Source organism: Mirounga angustirostris, unplaced genomic scaffold (assembly GCF_029215605.1).
Source record: "Mirounga angustirostris isolate CCGP_5_RB_7025 unplaced genomic scaffold, mMirAng1.0.hap1 SCAF_9, whole genome shotgun sequence".
In the NCBI taxonomy this organism is placed as follows: domain Eukaryota; kingdom Metazoa; phylum Chordata; class Mammalia; order Carnivora; family Phocidae; genus Mirounga; species Mirounga angustirostris.
The window spans coordinates 67,829,022-67,848,795 of NW_026991717.1; the positions used below are offsets into that span (position 1 = coordinate 67,829,022).

General features: G+C 38.6%; 1 long non-coding RNA gene across 2 annotated transcripts in view; it reads right to left on the bottom strand.

Annotated features, from left to right (window-relative positions):
* LOC129046531 (uncharacterized) overlaps positions 1-19,774 on the bottom strand; it is a 112,132-nt gene that overhangs the window by 86,675 nt on the left and 5,683 nt on the right. Inside the window, exon 3 of one of the 2 annotated variants that reach the window (XR_010405074.1) lies at positions 12,611-13,331. The exons of the other annotated variant lie outside the window; for it this stretch is intronic. This is a non-coding gene — a long non-coding RNA (uncharacterized LOC129046531). Of the gene's footprint in view, positions 1-12,610; positions 13,332-19,774 lie in introns of those variants that run through there. 2 annotated transcript variants of the gene reach the window in all.

Sequence of the window (19,774 nt, forward strand, 5' to 3'; positions counted from 1 at the left end):
CAGTTAACATGGTAAGTTCTATCTTCACCATTACAAAACCTAGGGTATCACTGCCTCCAATAAATCTACTAAAACAAAAAATGAGAAGATCCCCAAAACCTACAAGAAATTTAATATTAATTGCTGTTTCTGTTATTGTTGCTGTTTTTGTTGTTGAATGTCTTGGGCTTCCATGATGTTTATCCTTCATGGAGATAAAAAGGGAGCAGGAAGAAAATTCACCTCTCCTACTTTGGTGTCAACCTTTGGACTACTTAATAAACCAATTAAATGAAAGATTCAGAAAGTACCAATCTTTACACTGAGATAACCACTGAGCAATCAATGATAATTAAAAAAATCAATTGGTCTTCTGTAGTAATTAAATTTGTCCACTTAGATATAATTGATATTGTTCACAACTAATTATCCAAGTAAAGGTGCTGAGGGACTTTTAGAGACTAAAGGATTGAGCCAAAGATTCTTCCTAATTTGAAATTGGACTGAATGCCATGTTTTCTCAAAAACTGATTAAGTCTTCCCTAGAAACATAGTATTGAACAAACTCAAATACAGTCAGGAAATCAGTATTTCATTAGAGGCAGTTTAGCATACTATCTAGTACTCTCTGTGTGACCATGGGCTAATCACTTACCCCCTGTGTTTCAGCTCCTTCATCCATAAAATGGAAATAATGCCAGTGTCTACCTCATGGAGTTGTTATAAGCATAAACTATTAGTAGTAAAGTGTTTAGAACAGTAAGACGTGTGTTGATATCACTATTAGTTGTCCCTTGGGACTCTTTAAAAAGAATGGTAAGATAGTCACCAATCACAAGTTTATTCCACTATTATTCTCACTTGTGTCTAATTCCTGTGAGCAGTTTCCATTCAAGGATTGCTACTGCCCTTTCCCATATTTGAGATTCAGTTTTTCTTCTTGGGATAAAAGATAGCTAAAATAGGGAAAAAGGAATTTCACATTTGCTGTGTGGCATATCTGATTACAAGTTATTAAGCCAACCCTCCCTTCTCTCTCATAAGCAATTCATTTCTCAGCACCAGAGGGGAGGAATAATAATAAAACACAGGATGATCTTGTCACTGATGCTTAGGATTTGTATATTCACTTAAAAAGGTGGCAGAGCAATTTACGATGGCCCTCAAGCGGCCTAAATGACATGTTAGCAAGTTATATAGATATGCTATTACCTATTTATTCTGATATTCAGTGCAAAAATGTCAAGGAGATCCCTACTTAAATACACTAAATGACTGACTCCTGGGGCTAGAAAGTACTTGGAGAAGCTATTAGCTATTGAACCCATCCCCTGGATAAGAATCTATGGCCCGTAGAGATGCGAACCATCCCAAATTCTAGAGAAAGCTATTAAACTATCTTCTACATTAAGATCCTCACACTTCCAGGAAATTCTTTTCAAGATGTTCTGGCTTCAGCTGAAGTACATGTGCTTTTGTCCTATCATTTGATAGAATGAAAACAGCTGGTCAGCCTTGTGACCGATGCAGCATTTCCTTGAGACTGATGAGCATACAGGTCTCATCCCAGACCTGTATTTCCCAGTACCAATATGACAGCTTCATCTGAATGACATCCACTTAATCCTATAAGGATTATTGTCTTATATCCTATAAGGTTACCGTCTTCTAATATGAGATTAAATTAAAAATATTTTACACACTCTGATTCTGAAAATGCAGGAATCATCACTTGAGCTTTGCAGTCCAACTTTTGCTTTCTGCAACCTTCCAAAATACCTGTCAGTCAAATAAGCATTAGGGAAAAAAAAAATGTCCCTGAGGTCAGACACTTCTCTATTGCTACTTCCAAGAGTGAGTTAAGCAACCGGAACAAGAATCAGAACTTCAGCCAGAGGGCCAGCAACAGATCCTAAGAGCACAGTTCATGGTACATTGTAGTTCCTAAGTAAATGCAGAATTAAATACAAGTAGATGTGTGAGTGAAATATAATCAAAAACAAACTGTCAGGTTTCCTTTTTATTTTATTTTATTTATTTATTTTTTATTTTTAAGTGACCTCTACACCCAACGTGGGACTCAAACTCATAACCCCAAGGTCAAGAGTAGCACATCCCAACAACCAAGCCAGCCCGGTGCCCCAAACTGTCAGGTTTCTACATATATTTCTTAATTAAGGAATTCTGGCACTAACCAATTGGAAACAACCTGATGTATTACGTAAGGGAAACCAGATTTTGATTTTTTATGGTATCAAGAAGATGGTTTCAAAAAGGCCAATTGAGAACATGCTGTGTGGCATATCTGATTACAAGTTCCCAGTGTCATTAAAATTCATATTTATTAATATACATTGAGCCAGAAAACAAGAAAAAGAGCCAGCATCAGACCAGAAAGTTGCAAGAACTATTAGAGGAAAAAGTAGGATGAAGACTAATAGAGAAAAAGAATAGGGAAACCTATAGCCCAAATCATCAAAAGGTAAGAAAAGTCCTTCGCTAGGAAGCCCTGAAGCGGGCCCAATTTGGGAATCAAGGTTAAGCACTGAGTCACTAATCAAGGCCATTAATTTAGGAACTTTATTTAGAATAATAGGGCAGGTTGCATTTCTCCTCTTCTTTCTCCACTTCTAGGCAAGCAGAATATATAAAGCTGGCATCTAGTTTTTGTTCAAAAAGAAAACACTAAAACTTTTAAGAGATCACTCTAGCTTTCAAAAAAACAGAAAGGGGGCAGGAGCAGGAGACTTGCATTAGGCACTTTGGTTCAATTGTGCATGCCTAGCAAGTCAGCATGGTAATGTATACATTGTATATTCAAAAAATGGCAGAAAACTCTGCCCATACGAGGAGATTTTAGTTTTTTTTGTTTGTTTGTTTGTTTGTTTTTTTAAAGATTTTATTTATTTATTTGACACACAGAGAGAGAGAGACAGCAAGAGAGGGAACACAAGCAGGGCGAGTGGGAGAGGGAGAAGCAGGCTTCCTGCTGAGCAGGGAGCCCGATGCAGGGCTCTATCTCAGGACCCCAGGATCACGACCTGAGCCGAAGGCAGACCCCCAGTGACTGAGCCACCCAGGCGCCCCGAGATTTTAGTATTATAAAGAGCTAAAGGTAACTTCAGGACAACTCAGGGGGGCTTCTGAGAAGGTCCTCAGCTCCCATCTGGCTCAAACTGGATCATGTAAGGAGCTATCAGGCAAGACACCTAATTGGCGTTTCCTTTGCTGAAACTGTTGGTTCTGCAAAACAAAACACATTCCTTCCCTGCTTATGTCCTTTCCCTTCCTTCCTTCTGCTGATAGCTGTTGGCCTTCTTATTCAACTAACTTCCCACAAGGATTTCCAGAGGAAAAGAGAAACTAACATAAAATCAAAGAAGTTTAGTAAACCCCTGTAATCCTAAATTCAAACTAGAAATACCAGTGAAGAGTTGATCATGCATTTCTTTTTAAGAAATTGTGTATTTCCTAGCTATCTCTGCTGTAAAGGCTAAGCAATAGCCAACCCAGTAGCAGTGCGCCCCACTCCTAAACTGGTTGTGGCCTCTAAACACGATTTCTCCCTGGTAATTTACACGTCTGGGACAGGAGCTGTAGCACTTGAGCCTGAACATTCTGTCATCAAGAAAGTGAGGAAGCTATCAAAAACTCGTGGGGCGGGGCGGGAGGGGGGTTCTGTCAAAGGATTCATAGGCCAACTTGAGGAAGTTTCTCCTGGCAAAAGACAGAAATCAACAGAAGTAACTTCTGCTGAGGATTGCAAACACATCAAATATGTTAACATCCATGAACTTATGATACTTAAAAAAATCCCATTGGTTGCCTTTGGAGGATGTTAAGGAATCAGTTCATAATTCTTAAATCTGATAAATACAGAGAAAGAATCAAGCATTCAACCTGTCTTTTTGTATTGAATACTTCAGTGCACTGCCCTGATCTCCCCCTTCAAGAATAAGACATTCATTCAGCTGCCTGGAGCCTCTACAGCTAAGTTCCCAGCTGAGCCTTCCCCAGGAATTGCCTTTGGATAAAGGTTGTTGTCTTACACAAGAATGCAGTCTCACTCCAGAGGCAGCCCACAATGATTTGTCAATGCAAAGGTAGAGTGGGAATACAAAGGCACAGCCTCAATTCTGAAGTTTTCCCAGCTTCAAAGCTCCCTGTGAGTCCTCCTTTGCAATTCCTGCAAGTCCTCCTTGGCTGAGTCCTCCTTTGCAATTCCTTCACCATTCAACCTCTCCCTCGCCCAGTTCCTGCTTCCCTCACTCTCTTACAGGTGTTGTTCCCCAGGACGGACTCTCCTCTGTAAGCCTCTGACAGGCAATCTCCACCTCAAAGTCTCTTTCCCAGGGCACTGACCTAGGATACTTACCCGTATGAAACATACCTTAAAGTAACAAAATAATCAGTGAGGGAAAGTTTTCTCAATAATAAATAGAAAAAGAATGATGTAGCCAAACAAACTCCATTTTGCCAATTTCTAGTTAAATAATGGATCTAGGCAATGATCATCAATGGTTTCTGATTTCACAAAAAGAGAGATAATTGGATATTATATACCTTGTATTATATACACACCACCATTTACCAGGTACTCTTGCAAAAAAAAAAAAAAAATTAACCTGAATTAGACCACATTTCCACATCCAAGTACCAGCTTATAAGAAGTACAGAGACAGGGGGTCATATTGAATAATACTATAGGAATACAATTTTAAAAATCTGGAATGTAGAAGACTCAAGTGGATAACCCAAGTTTCCTCAATAAATAGGGAGAAACCTATCTATAAACTACAAGAAAGGGATTTTGGTTTCTGGTCTCTGATTCAAAAAAATACTCATATATAAAAAAATTATGAGATAATCAGAAATTTGAACCCTCACTAGATATTTGATAATATTAAAAAATACTCTACATTGTTTTAGGTATGATTATTTTTATAGATATATATTTTTAAGTATCTTTCTATTTTTACAGATATATACTGAAATATTTATCACAGAAATGTTTTGAGGTCTGGGATTTGCTCTAAAATAACTGAAATAGTGGGGGGGAGGCAGAATGGGTAGAGGTATCAATAAAACAATGCTGGCCATGAGGTGGTAACTGTTGAAGCTAGTTGATGATACAGGAAGTTCATAAAAATACACCTCCTTTTGTATACATTTGAAACTTTCAATAAAAAATAAAATAATATAGGGGTGCCTGGATGGCTCAGTTGGTTAAGTGTCTAACTTTTGATCTCAGCGTGCATCTTCATCTCAGCATTGTGAGTTCAAGCTCCACTCTGGGCTCCACAATGGGCATGGAGCCTACTTAAAAAATTAAAAGAAAAGAAAATACAACACCACTGAGCGCTGAGCAGAATGAATGAAATGGAGTGCCCAAGATTTTCCATGTGTAAAGTTGTGATTTATTTGCCTTCAAAGAAAACATAGTAATAGACAGTACTGAACTATAATACAATAAAATGACCATAATGATCAAAATCCTTATTGATTTAAGGTTAAAACACAGAAGAGCCAAAAAAAAAAAAAAACCATGAAATAATTGAATAAATAAATTAAATCTTTATTTCCTATATGAAAATACGAGTAACAAAGGGCTATTTTTAATGTTTTATTTATTTATTTATTTTTAATTTTTTTAATTTTATTATGTTATGTTAGTTACCATACATTACATCATTAGTTTTTGATGTGGTGTTCCATGATTCATTGTTTGCATATAACACCCAGTGCTCCATGCAATACGTGCCCTCCTTAATACCCATCACCAGGCTAACTCATCCCCCCAACTCCATCCCCTCTAAAACCCTCAGTTTGTTTCTCGGAGTCCATAGTCTCTCATGGTTCATCCCCCCCTCCAATTCCCCCCGGCCTTCATTTATTTATTTATTGAGAGAGAGTGCATGCTGGTGGGGGGGGGCAGGGGGGAGCGGGGAGTTGCAGAGAGAGGGAGAGAGAGAATCCTAAGCAGACTCCACCTTGAGATCATGACCTGAGCCAAAATCAAGAGTCCAAGGTTTAACTGACTGAGCCACCCAGGTGCCTCAGAGTTATTTTGAAGGGAAATGTAATTTTAAAACACTAAATGATAACATTCAACTGATATAAGCAATGATAGTAGAGAATGAATATTTTTGAAAAACATTTTATTGGAGCACCTGGGTGGCTCAGTCGAGTAAGTGTCTACCTTCAGCTCAGGTCATGATCTTAGGGTCCTGGGATCGAGCCCCACATCAGGCGCCCTGCTCAGTGGGGAGCCTGCTTCTCCCTCTCTCTCTCTCTGCTGCTCCCCGTGCTTGTGCTCTCTCTGTGTCAAATAAATAAATAAAATCTTTTTAAAAATAAATAAATAAATAAATAAAAACATTTTATTTTTCACTATGGAATAATTAGAACAGAACTAAGGGAAAAAGAGATGCTTTCCTATAAAATTTGCCTGATAAAATATAGGACACCAAGTTAAATTTGGATTTCAGATAGAAAGAACAAATAATTTCTTAATGTATGTCCCAAATATTTTTATTTGCTATATCTGGCAACCCTACTCCTAATTCTTTATTTTTTTTTCCATTTTATTGAGATGTAATTGACATATAACTCTGAGTAAGTTTTAAGGTGTATAATGTGATGATTTGGTATATGTATATATTGTGAAATGCTTTCACTTGTTTTTTTAGTTGAAAATTTTTTTTTTCTTACACCATTTGACTACCTATCCTAAAATGTTACCCATATGGTGCTTCATCAAGGCAACTATTATTTAAAGCCTCTCATGTGAAGAAGCCAAGAGAGATTTCTAGCCCTGTCACCTTGGAGATGGCAGTTCTGGGACAGGTATTTAATTTTGAGATCTCAAAATGCCAGAGAAAAATCATCCTCTAGAGAATGAGGACTCTGGAGAGTGTTTCTGACAGATCCACCACACTCTTCCACCAGCAAACGCAGCTCCTTTGTTCTCTCTGCTCCTCCCCTTTCCCTTGCAATAACACACAAACTGTATTAATCAACCAGATATTGGCCGTGGTGAGTGGGGCTGCGCCCTATACTGATGGTGCTGACTTGCCCAGACGTACGGCTTGAGGTGGGAAAAACAGGAACCAGAATGTGGCCTCTTAGTCCCAACCATAGCCCTTTAGAGATGACCCCATTTCTTCTATGTCTCCACAACTGTGCACCCATGTTTATATTGTGTTTAAAGTACTTTCCTACGCTTCCCTCTGCTACTCAGAAAAGCTCTGCGAGAGAACGATGTTAAGCAACTGGCCAAAAGCCACACCTTGTACTCCTGACTCTCATGTCTGGGGATTCTTGGAATCATAATCTGGATAAAATGGAGCTCTGATAAAGTCCAGGATTCTATCCACTGGATTTCCTGTGAACCAATCACAGTTCCAGTCCCAGCCTTTGATCCTTCTAGGTGAGGGACTCACTATGCACACCATCTCACATTCTCAGCTCATTCAGTCCTCAATACAGATTGGATGAACACTGGACTCACTCTGAGGAAACAGTGAAGGACAAGACAGAAAAGGTCCCTGCCTTCCTTGAGCTCACAGTAGGGGAGATAGGCAATTAGATATGTAGTAACAATAAAACGTGATGAGAGCTATCACAGAGTTGTCAGAACATACATTAAGAGTCTCTAACCTCTATACTGGGGAGGCCTCCCAAGAAAGGAATGCTTAAGCTAAGACCTGCAAGACTAATGTTAATACAGGTGAAGGGAAAGACAGTCAGAGAGAGCAGAAGAGTATTCCAAGCAATGGGATTAGATGTGCAGATTTGGAGAGAAAAGATGATGTGGGCATGGTGTTAGAGGGAGGGCAGACCAAAACATGGGGATGCATGAGGCAGGTCAATGATTTGTGCCTCTTCAAGCCAGTGTATTTAATCTATTTACTAAATATTTACTTAGAGGAGAAGCTGATTAGCCTGGGGAAAAATTGGCAGGGAGGACATTGGTGGCCCCTCAGCTATTCCTCAGCTGGCCATCCCTCCTGATGACTGGATAAAGTTGCTGTATACTGATCCAGGTCAATTTGACTTTTTCTTCAACATCAGGGTCAGCACAAACAAATAGTTCGGATGTGGTCGTGGCACATATAGTGTGCTCTTCTAATGCCTCGGAATGACTCCTAATTATTTATAGGCACATCTATTTATTATTAAGAAAAAAGTTGCACATGGAGATATACATCAATTTTTTCCTTTAACATAAATACTTAGATTGTTTAGTACGTGTTTGTCAGGATTCAGTTTTAAATTATTATTTTATTTCCATTTTCCTTACAACATAATTATGAATCGGGCTGGAGTACATTGCTTCTGTTAAAAACATTTTTTCCTGGTGGTAAAATTAATACACTGTACAAATCAAGAAACAGACTCTTAACTATAAAGAACAAACTGCTGGTTACCAGAGGGGAGGTGGGTGGAGGATGGGTGAAATAGGTGATCGGGATTAAGGAGGGCACTTGTTGTGATGAGCACTGGGTGTTGTATAGAAGTATTGAATCACTATATTATACACCTGACACTAATATTATGTGGTATGTTAACTAACTGGAATTAAAATAAAAACTTAAAAAAATTAGTATACTGTATGTTCATTAGACACAATTTGGAAAATAGTAAAAATACTATATAAAGAAGAAAATTAAAACCATCTCTATCACCTAGAGATAATAAAATTAACACGTTGATGTATTTGTTTCAAGTATTTTTTTTTAATTTTATTAATTTATTTTAGAGCAAGAGAGCAAGTGGGGGGGGGGCAGAGGAAGAGGGAGAGAATCTCAAGCAGACCCCGCTGAAGGTAGAGCCCAATGTGGGGCTCAATCTCATGACTCTGAGATCATGACCTGAGCCAAAATCAAGAGTCAGATGCTTAACCTACTGAGTCACTCAGGTGCCCCCTCAAGTATGTTATGATCATATATTTTAGAAAGTTGGCATAACTCGATATATATAGTTTCTGAATCATGCTTTTTCCCTTAACCTTATATTGTAACTTTTAGTATATTGCTAAAAATTTTCAGAATTGTAATTTTTAATGTTGATAATATTATACTATATAAATATTCCATAATCTATTTCCCTGTTATTGGACACTTGGGTTTCCTCCCTCTATTTTTTGCCATCATAAATATTAAGAGCTAGCTTTGCAATTTTCAGTTTACCTTTGGAAAAACAGCACTGCAGAGGTTAAATGGCTTGCTGCAGGCCTATGACAGGAAAACAAATTCTGTACTCCAGCCTAATTCTCTTTTTCACAGACCAAACTTTAATTTGTTTTAAAATGATTAATCGATACTTAGACCATACTTGCCACTTCAATACATTTTATTTCCTGGCCTTCATATTTAAAATAAACATTACTGACAGGGTAGGAGGGTATGAATCAAGTTATATATAGTCCCAAATTGGGGGTAAATGAGAGTGAGGGGGTAATTCAGAGTACCTATAACCCCTTTCTTCGTTTCTACCTTTTCTCATTGCACCAACTTCCCCAAATGAATCACCTAATAGTGATAACATCACTCTCTTTTGATTCATAAGAAGAGAAAAAGTTTCTCTGATACTCAGCATCGACGCTTACATTATAACGCTTCCCCTCTTTCTTCACCCCATTCCCAGCTCCCTCACTCACTCACTTGCGTGCTCTCTCTCTCTCAAAAGTGTGACTGGTGTCTGATTTTCTGTAGAAACCACTGGTATTTGCTGTTCTGCTGCCACATCATTAAAAATACACTTACAGTATAAGAGCTACCCTGTGTCTATTCTTCCATGGTGCTTAGAGTCATTTCAAGGGGGTTCAGCTCCAGGTCATGGGAAAAAACCCATTCCTGAGAACCTGGAAACCCAAGCTACAAGTGTTCAGCTGAGCTCTATTACTACTTGCAGTCTGACCTTGGGCAAGTTACTTGTCTCTGTGGTCTCTATTCCATCTTCATTAGACAATCTTGAATATTCCTTCCAGTTTGACATGTCATACCTTTGAACAGTGTTATTCTTTTAGAGGCTCTTTTAGAACATCTCTTGAAACTTCCCTATTTAAAAAATAACTTGTTTGAAGTGGCTTCTTTCTGGCCATGAAACAATTTTGCTTCCATTTCTTGTACAGGTCCTACACAAGAGACAATGCCTATAGGAGGGTTCAACCCCAGAGTTTTCTTGTCAGCAGTACTGTTCTTGATCCAATCAACCAAGACTTCTTTCCTGGGTACAATGCCTTAGGTCTTATTCTGGCCCTCCTCTACCTTCTTCCTCCCCATAAGGTGACAGGTCTATCAGGATTTTCCGATCAGGAACCTGCTCTCCTTTTTCTAAACCAAGTTCTCTTTATCCAGAAAACCTGCAATTCCCTGCTCATGAATCCCTGAGCCTCTTTCAGGTGCCTGCTTGGCCTTCTGCTCCTCTCTATTCTCTTAAGGGCAGACTGTATTACCCACAGTGAAGACAAGAGGTGACTACTTGTGCAATTTGTGTGCGGACTTGTGGAGAGAGCTTGGATATGTAGAGTGAAGTCTATACACTTATACACAAGTTTCTTTCAGGTCAGTATGGACAGAAGGGTATATGGCCCATTGAGATAGGGGTAAGGTTGGAGACAAACATTTGCACATTCATCTCAGGCTCACAAATGTTAGGGATGGGCCTGCTTGTGAGATATACTGCTTTGCACAGAGTGCCATACAGCAACAGAGAAGAGTGGCTCTTCAAAGACTCTATGAGTTATTTGTGGCCATGTTGGAGAACTCACTAACTGGAATGAGTGGTCTATAGAAAGAGCATGGGGAAGCTACTGACTTTTCATCTTTGGCTCTAGCTAGATGCAAGTTCTGGATACAAAAATAATTTATAATTTCTTACAAACTAGAGTTGTGATCTTGTGGACAGAAAGTGTGATATTTTATTAACAGTAGTGACAATAGATTATTGAGCCTAACCTAATGCCCATTTCTCTCTACATATGTTGGTCCATTTTCCCTCAACTCCCTCCCCCACCAAAATAAAATCTTAGGTAAAGCAAAGCAATCTTCTTGGACCTAGTCAACCCTCAATTAACCACCACATCTGAGACCATTGTTATGATAAATGTTCTATTAAAAAGCATGGTAATTCCAAACCTCATTTAACTATTTCTCACATCACAGCATTTTTTTTTAGGATTAGGAGTCATGATTTCGTAAATTTGGTTCTATAAATTATATTCATATGACAGCTCTAAAAGATCAAGATGGAAAAGTATGTGCCCTTTAAAACAGTTTTAGTTGTAGTTGTACCCAATTCAAAAAATTAGCTTCGGAAAAATTCTAGCCAGTTTACAAATTAGCAGGATGACATTGGACAAGTTATTTACCCTCCTTGGGGGCTCGATTTCTTTAACTGTAAAATGAGGGGGTTGGATTAAATGATCTCTAAGTTTCCTTAAAAAAATCTAAGGTTTTATGATTGCCTATGATTTTCTAAGCAGTTATGCCTAGAGCTTTTTAGCAGAGAAAATTGCAGAATGTGAAAGCCTTTAGAACTAAGTGAAAAAATGAAAAGCCCATTCATCAGGAAATGGGGTCAAGCTAGAGAGCAAAGAGTGTAGTTGCCTGAGCAACTAGAGTTTGAAAAGAAATTATTACACAGTTAAGCACAGGCCTGTGCAGGCCAAGGAGAAAGAAATGAGAGCTCCATCTTTTCCTGATGCTGTCCTAGAAGAGGAATCACATAACTGCTTGTCTTTTGGGAACAAGGTGAGGTATAAAAAAACCAAACACATAAAATACCCAATTATAAGTTGATTATAGCTGTATCTGCTACAGCTTCCTTCCAAGTGTTTTAATCAAAGTCTAAAAGCTTGAATGCCAACTCTCCATGGGTACTTCGGTGGCTATCCACAGCATGCAAATTTTCCCTCCCTCTTTCAGTATTAGAAATCCCACCCAAAGTCCAACAAGTATAATTCTGTCCTGAAGCTGGGGTTTAAAGTTGGTGTCAATCCCCCAAATCCTGTTAGTGATAATATGAGGAAGTAAGACATTCAACTTTGTTGGGAAACTAAATCATGATACATCAGACAAGAATATGAAACTACTTGGTCATAGTGTTCAACCCAAAGCCATAAACTACTCCAGAGAATATGGAGGCTCCCCAAAAAGTGTGGCCTTTTGGTCCTGTAACTTCCTACTAAAGAGAAAGTGAGGAGCTATACGGTCTGTGTTGGAAGTATAACCATATTAAGAGAAACCAGTTTCACACCTGACTTCACATGCTCTGTAATTGATCAAAATGCAGAAAATTGCAGGTTTAGGGTGGGAAGGGAACAGTAACAAAAAACTTGCAAAATATCAGATCTGGCTAATCAGCTCTTATATAAATAAATTTTGGATGCATTTCTAGTAGCTGTAATATTAAAATCTGAAAATGTGAGGTATAAATATATATTGTCAATGAATTTCATATCATTTTCTTGCATTCAGAAAGTCACAGATTTCCTGTGAATCCAAACAATTTTCATTGTACTTATGTTTCTGAAATCTAACTCAATTTCTTCTGTGATATGTTTTTGTAAAGCTCCTCTTCTTGTGAGAATATTTTGTTGAACACAAAGAATGTGCTAACAGCTATCTAGAAAGCGTACACCCAATATTAGTCCATCTTCTTTTTAACCTAAATAAGGTACCATTTCTCATTAGAAGTTTGGATATCCAGAGCAGGCCACTGAAATATAGGACTTCTGTGAGCACTGAATAGAGACCCCTCTACAGTGAAGGCGCTGATGAGTAGAAGAAGGAAGATTGCTCATACCATATTTTGGGCAACTTCAGCTACATTTGAGTTTTCAGAAGGTTTCATGAACAGCTGTTTCTTCAGGAAACTCAGAGAAACAGCCACAGTGTCCATACCATTGTGCCATTCTTATTTAACAAACATCTATATCGAGTTTATTAGGTACCAGACCCTGTAAGTGCTTTACAAATACTAATCTTTGATTTTTTTCATAGCAACCCTACAGAGTAGGTGATATCATCATCACCATCCCTGTCCCCATTTTAATAGATGAAGAAACTGAGTCACAAAGAGGTTAAGTCATTTGCTCAAGGCCCAGAGCTAACAAGAGGCAGAATCCAGGGTGTATGACTGCAAGCCCACTAACCAACACACTCTCCTCCTCTTAGAGTAGGTCATTATTTGAGGCAGAAGTGGAGGCAAAGAATTAGAAAGCGTTCTGGTGCCGTGGCCCTTTAGCAGGTCATTTCTCCTGTGTGGAAACACTGCTTTTAAATTCTAGCAACTTCCACCTCTTTAACCTGGAGATTCTTCCTCAGGTCTGTGGTTCTTAGATGTTCCTACAATGAAAGATATGATGAAGTGAACACTAAGGAAGAATTTTAAGAGTAACCTCCAGAATGACCTTGCTTAAGAAGATGAGATTGGTAAGCTAAAGCAGTCAACAGCAAGACATTAACTGGTTTCTACCACGTCAGAGCCCTCTTATAAAGGTGACTACTTTATAATTCTCATAAAAAATCAACAAAATGCTTTTTGTTGCTGTACTTACAGGTTAACATGAATGACTTCTCTTTGGTTTAAGAGAAAAGAAGGTATCAGTTCCTACAAAATACATGTTTTGGCTAAAGACCTTAGAGACTGAGGAGGTCTTTTAAGTATGACTAAGAGGTAGTACAGGGATGTAAATCTGAAGGAATATTTGCCATCATAAGAACATAGAAAAACCCTATTTACCCGTCAGTAGGACAATGGTTAAATTAAAGAACATCCATGCAATAGAACATGAGGCAATCATTAAAAAGAATCAGGTTGGTCTATACATATTTCCATGAAAAGATATATATAACATAAGTGAAGCGGGCAAGTTGCAGAACACCTTCATAGCATTATGCCAGTTCTGTGAGAGAATGACACAAGAAACATTTGGGGTTTTTTTTCTTTTTTTTTTAATTTAAATTCAATTAGCCAACATATAGAACATCATTAGTTTCAAATGTAGTAATCAATAATTTATCAGTTGCATATAACACCCAGTGCTCATCACATCACGTGCCCTCCTTAATGCCCATCACCCAACATTTGTTTTTGTATATCTATGACATAAGGCATGCTCACATACAAATTTGAAAAAAGGTCTGAAAGAATATATACAACTCTCTTAAGAGTGGTTACCTCTGGACAATGTGCTAAAGGGGAAGGAGGATGGTGGTGAAAAGGAGACAATTTTTTACTTTATAGACTTCTACTTACCTGTGGTAGGTAAGATTCACCAAATGCACACAAGTTAAAGCACAAGCAAGCATATGGAAATCATTAAACAATTGGAGAAAGATTAAGAAATCATCAATTATAAATAAGCTGTGCATAAATTTGACAAACTGATTCCTGAGATATATCATATAACCATTTTATGCACTAGTTCTTCCATAATTATGCATAGATTACTGTGCTGGCTTTACTAGATTTCTATTTTGCTAATGCTATGGATTTTGAAGTTTTAATATTTTTTTTGAGAGAGAGAAAGTGAAAGCATGAGTGGGAGGAGGGGCAGAGGGAGAGAGAGAATCTCAAGCAGGCTCCACACTCAACATAGAGCTTGATAAGGGGCTGGATCTCACAACCTTGTAATTATGACCTGACCAAAATCAAGAGTTGAATGCTTAACTGACTGAGCCACCCAGGAGCCCCTGAGGTTTTATTTTCATTAAAACTTAAAGAGGACTGACGCCATGTGGCTCAGTCAGTTAAGGGTCTGCCTTCAGTTCAGGTCATGATTCTGATGCTCGGGACAGAGCCCTGAGTTGATCTCCCTAATCAGTGGGGAGTCTGTGTCTCCCTCTGACCTTCCCCACTCTCCTGCTCTCTCTTTCTCTCTCTCTCTCAAATACATAAATAAAATCTTTTTTTTTTTTTAAAGATTTTATTTATTTAACAGAGAGAGACACAGCGAGAGAGGGAACACAAGCAGGGAGAGTGGGAGAGAGAGAAGCAGGCTTCCCATGGAGCAGAGAGTCTGATGTGGGGCTCGATCCCAGGACCCTGGGATCATGACCTGAGCCGAAGACAGACGCTTAACGACTGAGCCACCCAGGCGCCCCGTAAATAAAATCTTTAAAAAAAACTTAAAGAGGGGGGCGCCTGGGTGGCTCAGTCGGTTGAGCGACTGCCTTCGGCTCAGGTCATGATCCCAGGGTCCTGGGATCGAGTCCCACATCGGGCTCCCTGCTCTGCGGGGAGCCTGCTTCCCCCCCTCCCACTCCCCCTGCTTGTGTTCCCTCTCTCGCTGTGTCTTTCTCTGTCAAATAAATAAATAAAATCTTAAAAAAAAAAAAAAAACTTAAAGAGGAAAAAAACATTTTCTATAAAACTGATAAGTAAATAGTTAATGCACCAGTCTTTTATAATTATATATTCTTTTAGAACTCAAATACACATCTTGCGGACCATAACCATATTTTAGACTGACTGGATATCAGTGTAATATGATAAAAACAATCTGAACTCATGGGACAAATGCAGCACACCAATGAGTTCAGATTGAATTGGTTTTCTTGCCTAATGCTTTCAGCTTTTAGAACTTTTTGGAATTCAGAATTACATCTAAGATATCATGAACCTATATACTCTACTGTTTCTCTTTTCTGTTTAACACATACTGCTCCTTCTATCTGGAATGCCCTTCTTTCCTTGCCCAACTGGCTAACTTAAATTTAGTCTTTAAACACCATTTGTCCAGTGAACTTTGAAGTTGAATTGTCCTCTGACTAATCTCCTGTAGACAACCCCCATCCCACAGTCCCGGACTCTTGCAAAGTCCCTGGAACAGCCCTGGAAAACTTGTGAGAATTGGGCTTAAGGGAAACACAGGGAAGTGATGGATGCACAAGTACTATTAATGTTATATATGTCAAATATCTATTGAATGAAAGGTTTAAAATTTCTTAATATTCCTTCATGATACAAGAGACAGTGGCTGAGTGTACTCCTAAATGACTAAAATTTAGTGAGTTTTAAACTTCTTTTGATCACGCTCTTGCACCAAAGACTCACAGATAAAACATAAATAGAAATTTTTGAAAACTACTCATCTTTAGTATGTGAAATGCATGTTGGCATTTTCTAGTCTATTATAGTCAATATCACTTTTTAAAAATACTGATCAAACCCTAGAAATGGATCATCCCATACAGTTTCAAAGACCCCAAACTAAACAACACGTGTTGACAAATGCTTACAAACATTGTCAAACAAAGAACCAAAATGTAACTAAAATTGCAATCAAAGTTTAGTTTTTTGCCATTTCCACTTTCCTATTATTTCTTCCCATTTTTAGTAACTTGTTCGCCCAAGTAGGGGCAGGCATTCCCATCCTAAAGTTGGATGACATCTGGCCAGAACCACAGGACGTGTACTGAGACAGAAACCAGAGCAGCCAGCAATCTGGGAGTTGGGACTGTCTTAGCCAATTTTGGATATTTGGTCACCTTATCTGAGATTACATGTAAACTCACCTGTTTCAGTTTCTCAAAAGGCAGTTTTTATAGTGTAATTTAAAAAGAATTTTTTTTTCTGTGTTGTTTAATGGTTTGGGTTAATTTTAAACAAGGGTTTATGAAATGTGAGCTGGTGCCAGAAAAATGTGGATCAATTGTTGCTTCCCTAGAGAAAGTAGTGGTGCTTTTAATAATATAGATCCTAGTAAAATGTCTATATTTCTTTTGAGGACTTAAAAGGCAAAGCAAAATATGGGTTGAATAGGGGTTTTTTCAGTGTGTATGTAGACCAAATTGCACATGGCCTGAGTAATAAAAATTGTCCTTATTAGAGTCTTGTTTGTAACAAACATATCATTATTTAGGTACCATGAGAAGAAAAGGAGTTAATTATATGAACATTGTATCACTTAGGATTAACACTATCTACATGTGACAGAAATCCAAAATAGTGGTGGATAATAGTCTTATCTCAAATAAGATAGAATTTAGCTCTCTTATAAAAGATAAGAGGTAGGCAATCCAAAACTAGCATGGCTCCGTGGTGTCAAAGGACCAGTGTTCTTGTCTGTTGCTCACTACGGTGTTTCTGTCAATGCATTCAAATTCTAGACTGCTGAAATTTGAAGTGAGGAGACATGGCATGCCCCCTCTCTTTAAGGATATGTCCAGCAAAATGTATATACTACGTCCCCCTATAGCCCATTAAACAGAATATAATCACATAACTGTGTACTTAGCTCCAGGGAATGTTGGGAAATGTACTCTTTATACCAGGAGACCATGTACCCAGCTAAACAGTGGAAGATGGCAAGGATAGATACTGGGAAAATAAGCAGATTCTCCCACAAGTATCCATGGCCTGGGATAAAACAAACAAACAGACAAAAAACTTTAGGCTCCATTTCTGCAGCCTTTGCCTCTCCTTCTCAAAGAGTCAGTCTTTCCTTATCCTTTTCCCCCCTTATTCTTTAATATAGGGTTGAAGGGAATTACAAAGAGCACTAGTCTACTCGGCTTAGTAGATTACTTATTATATGGCAGAGGCTGCCATACCAGGACAGCATGTGGATGGCTGGAAATAGAGCCAATCAAACCCTAACCACAAAGCTGGGAAACAGGGTCTAGCCAGGAATCCGGAAGATGGAAATGAATGCTGGGGAAGCAAGCAACAAATATCTTACCACAATGTCTAAAAGGCAGCTCTAAGTTAACATGCTCAAATCAAAATTCTTAATTTCTCTCCCAAACTCCACCTCCAAATGCAGTACCATCCACACAGCTGTTTAAGCCAAAAACCTAAGTGTAATCCTTGAGCTTTTTTTCTCCTCATTCCTTATATCCAATCAGGACCTGCTACATATTATGTGGGGCCCAATAAAGAATGAACATGCAGGGCCCCTTGTTGAAAAATTACCAAGAATTTTAAGACAGCAACAGCAGAGCATTAAACCAACTATGGAGTCCTCCCAAGTGTGGGGCCTGGTGCAAGTGCATATGAAGGCAGACATGCCTCCAACATACATACATCTATCATGAAATAATAGAAAATATATGGTCTCTGTCTCCGGTTCCTGGCACACAGCTCCTAAAACCCACATCAATTCCTAAGTGATAAGAGCATTACAAGCATCTTTTGTTCTAATGAGGTGACTTCGGGTGGATTCCCGGATGGTTCCTAGATAACGGACTGGTCACTGGAAAGAAGGAGTCATGATTAGAAGCTTGGGATTTTCAGCCCTCGCCCCATTCTCTTGAGAGGGGCGAGGGCTGAAAATGGAATTAATGATTATCAATCATGCCAACATAATAAAGCCTCCATAAGATCCCAAAAATATGGGGTTCGAAGAGCTTCTAAGTGGGTGTACACATCCACACCAAGAGGGTGATCCACTCCAACTCCACGGGGACAGAACCTCCCAGACCTCGCTCTAGGTATCTCTTCATCTGTTTGTTCTTCTGCCTTATTTATCATATCCTTGAATAAACCTGTAAATGTGTGTATTCCCCTGAGTTCTGTGAGTTCCTCTAGCAAATGAATTGTACTTGCAGAGGGGGTCATTGAAACCTTTGATCTAGAGCAGTGGGTCAGAAGCACAAACAATAACTGAGCTTGCAACTGGCATCTGAAGTAGTGGTGGGGAGAGGCAGGCTTACCCAAGAGATCTGAGGCTACATCTAGGTAGACAGTGTCAGAATTGAGTTGAATGGTAGGACTCCCAGCTGGAGTCAAAGGCTTGCTTGTTGTTTTGAGGAAACCCCCCCCCACACACACACACTTGGTGACTAGAAATGTCAGAAGTGGTTTGTGTTAGTAGGAAACTCACAGGGAAGAAACTCAAAGTAGAGGAGAACTGGGTTTTTCTCTACATAGGAAGGAAAAAACCTGAGTTTTTCCTTCACATCTATGTGAAAGTTAATTTATGTGTCAACTAGACTGGGCCACGGAGGGCACAGACATTTGGTTAAGCATTATTCTGCGTTTGTCTCTGAGAATATTTCTGGATGAGATTAATACGTGAATCAGTAGACAGAGTAAAGCAGATTGCTCCCTCTAATGTGGGTGGGTTTTATCCAATCAGTTGAGGGCCTGACTAGAACAAAAACAACAAGAAATATGAGGGACCTCCTTCTGCCTGACTACTTGAGCTGAGATATCAGTCTTTTCCTGCCCTTAAACTCAAACTGAAACCTCAGCTATTCTTGGGTCTCAAGCCTGCCAGCCTCCACCATCAGTCCCCCTGGGTCTTGAGCTTGCCAACTGCTGCTCTTGGGACTTCTCAGCCTCCATAATTTCATGAGCCATAATACAACCTCCAAAACATTTCTTAAACTGGTAAACTTCTCTCCATCTCCATGATGACATCTTGGATCTTTGGTCCTGGACTAAATGGTGTTGGCCTCTTAACAAGTATTCCAGCTTTCACTTTTGCCCCTGCTTCAGTGGTGTTCAATCAGAGAAGCAGAACCACAAGAAAGGACACACATACACATAATACATATATAACATATATATAATAGATAAAATATACACATCACATATGATAAGTATATCAAATATCACATATTTCAAATATAAAATATATTTAAATGTACAAAATATATGTCACATATTTTTATAAAAAATATATTTAGATAATTATATATATTAAAATACATAAACACTTGACTCTAAGTGAAAAAAAGTAAGAACAAAAAGTATAATATATTGAGCACCAAATATGCTGTAAGCATTGTATTACATGTTTTATATTATGGTGCAGTAGAAAGAATATAGGTTTTGGAGT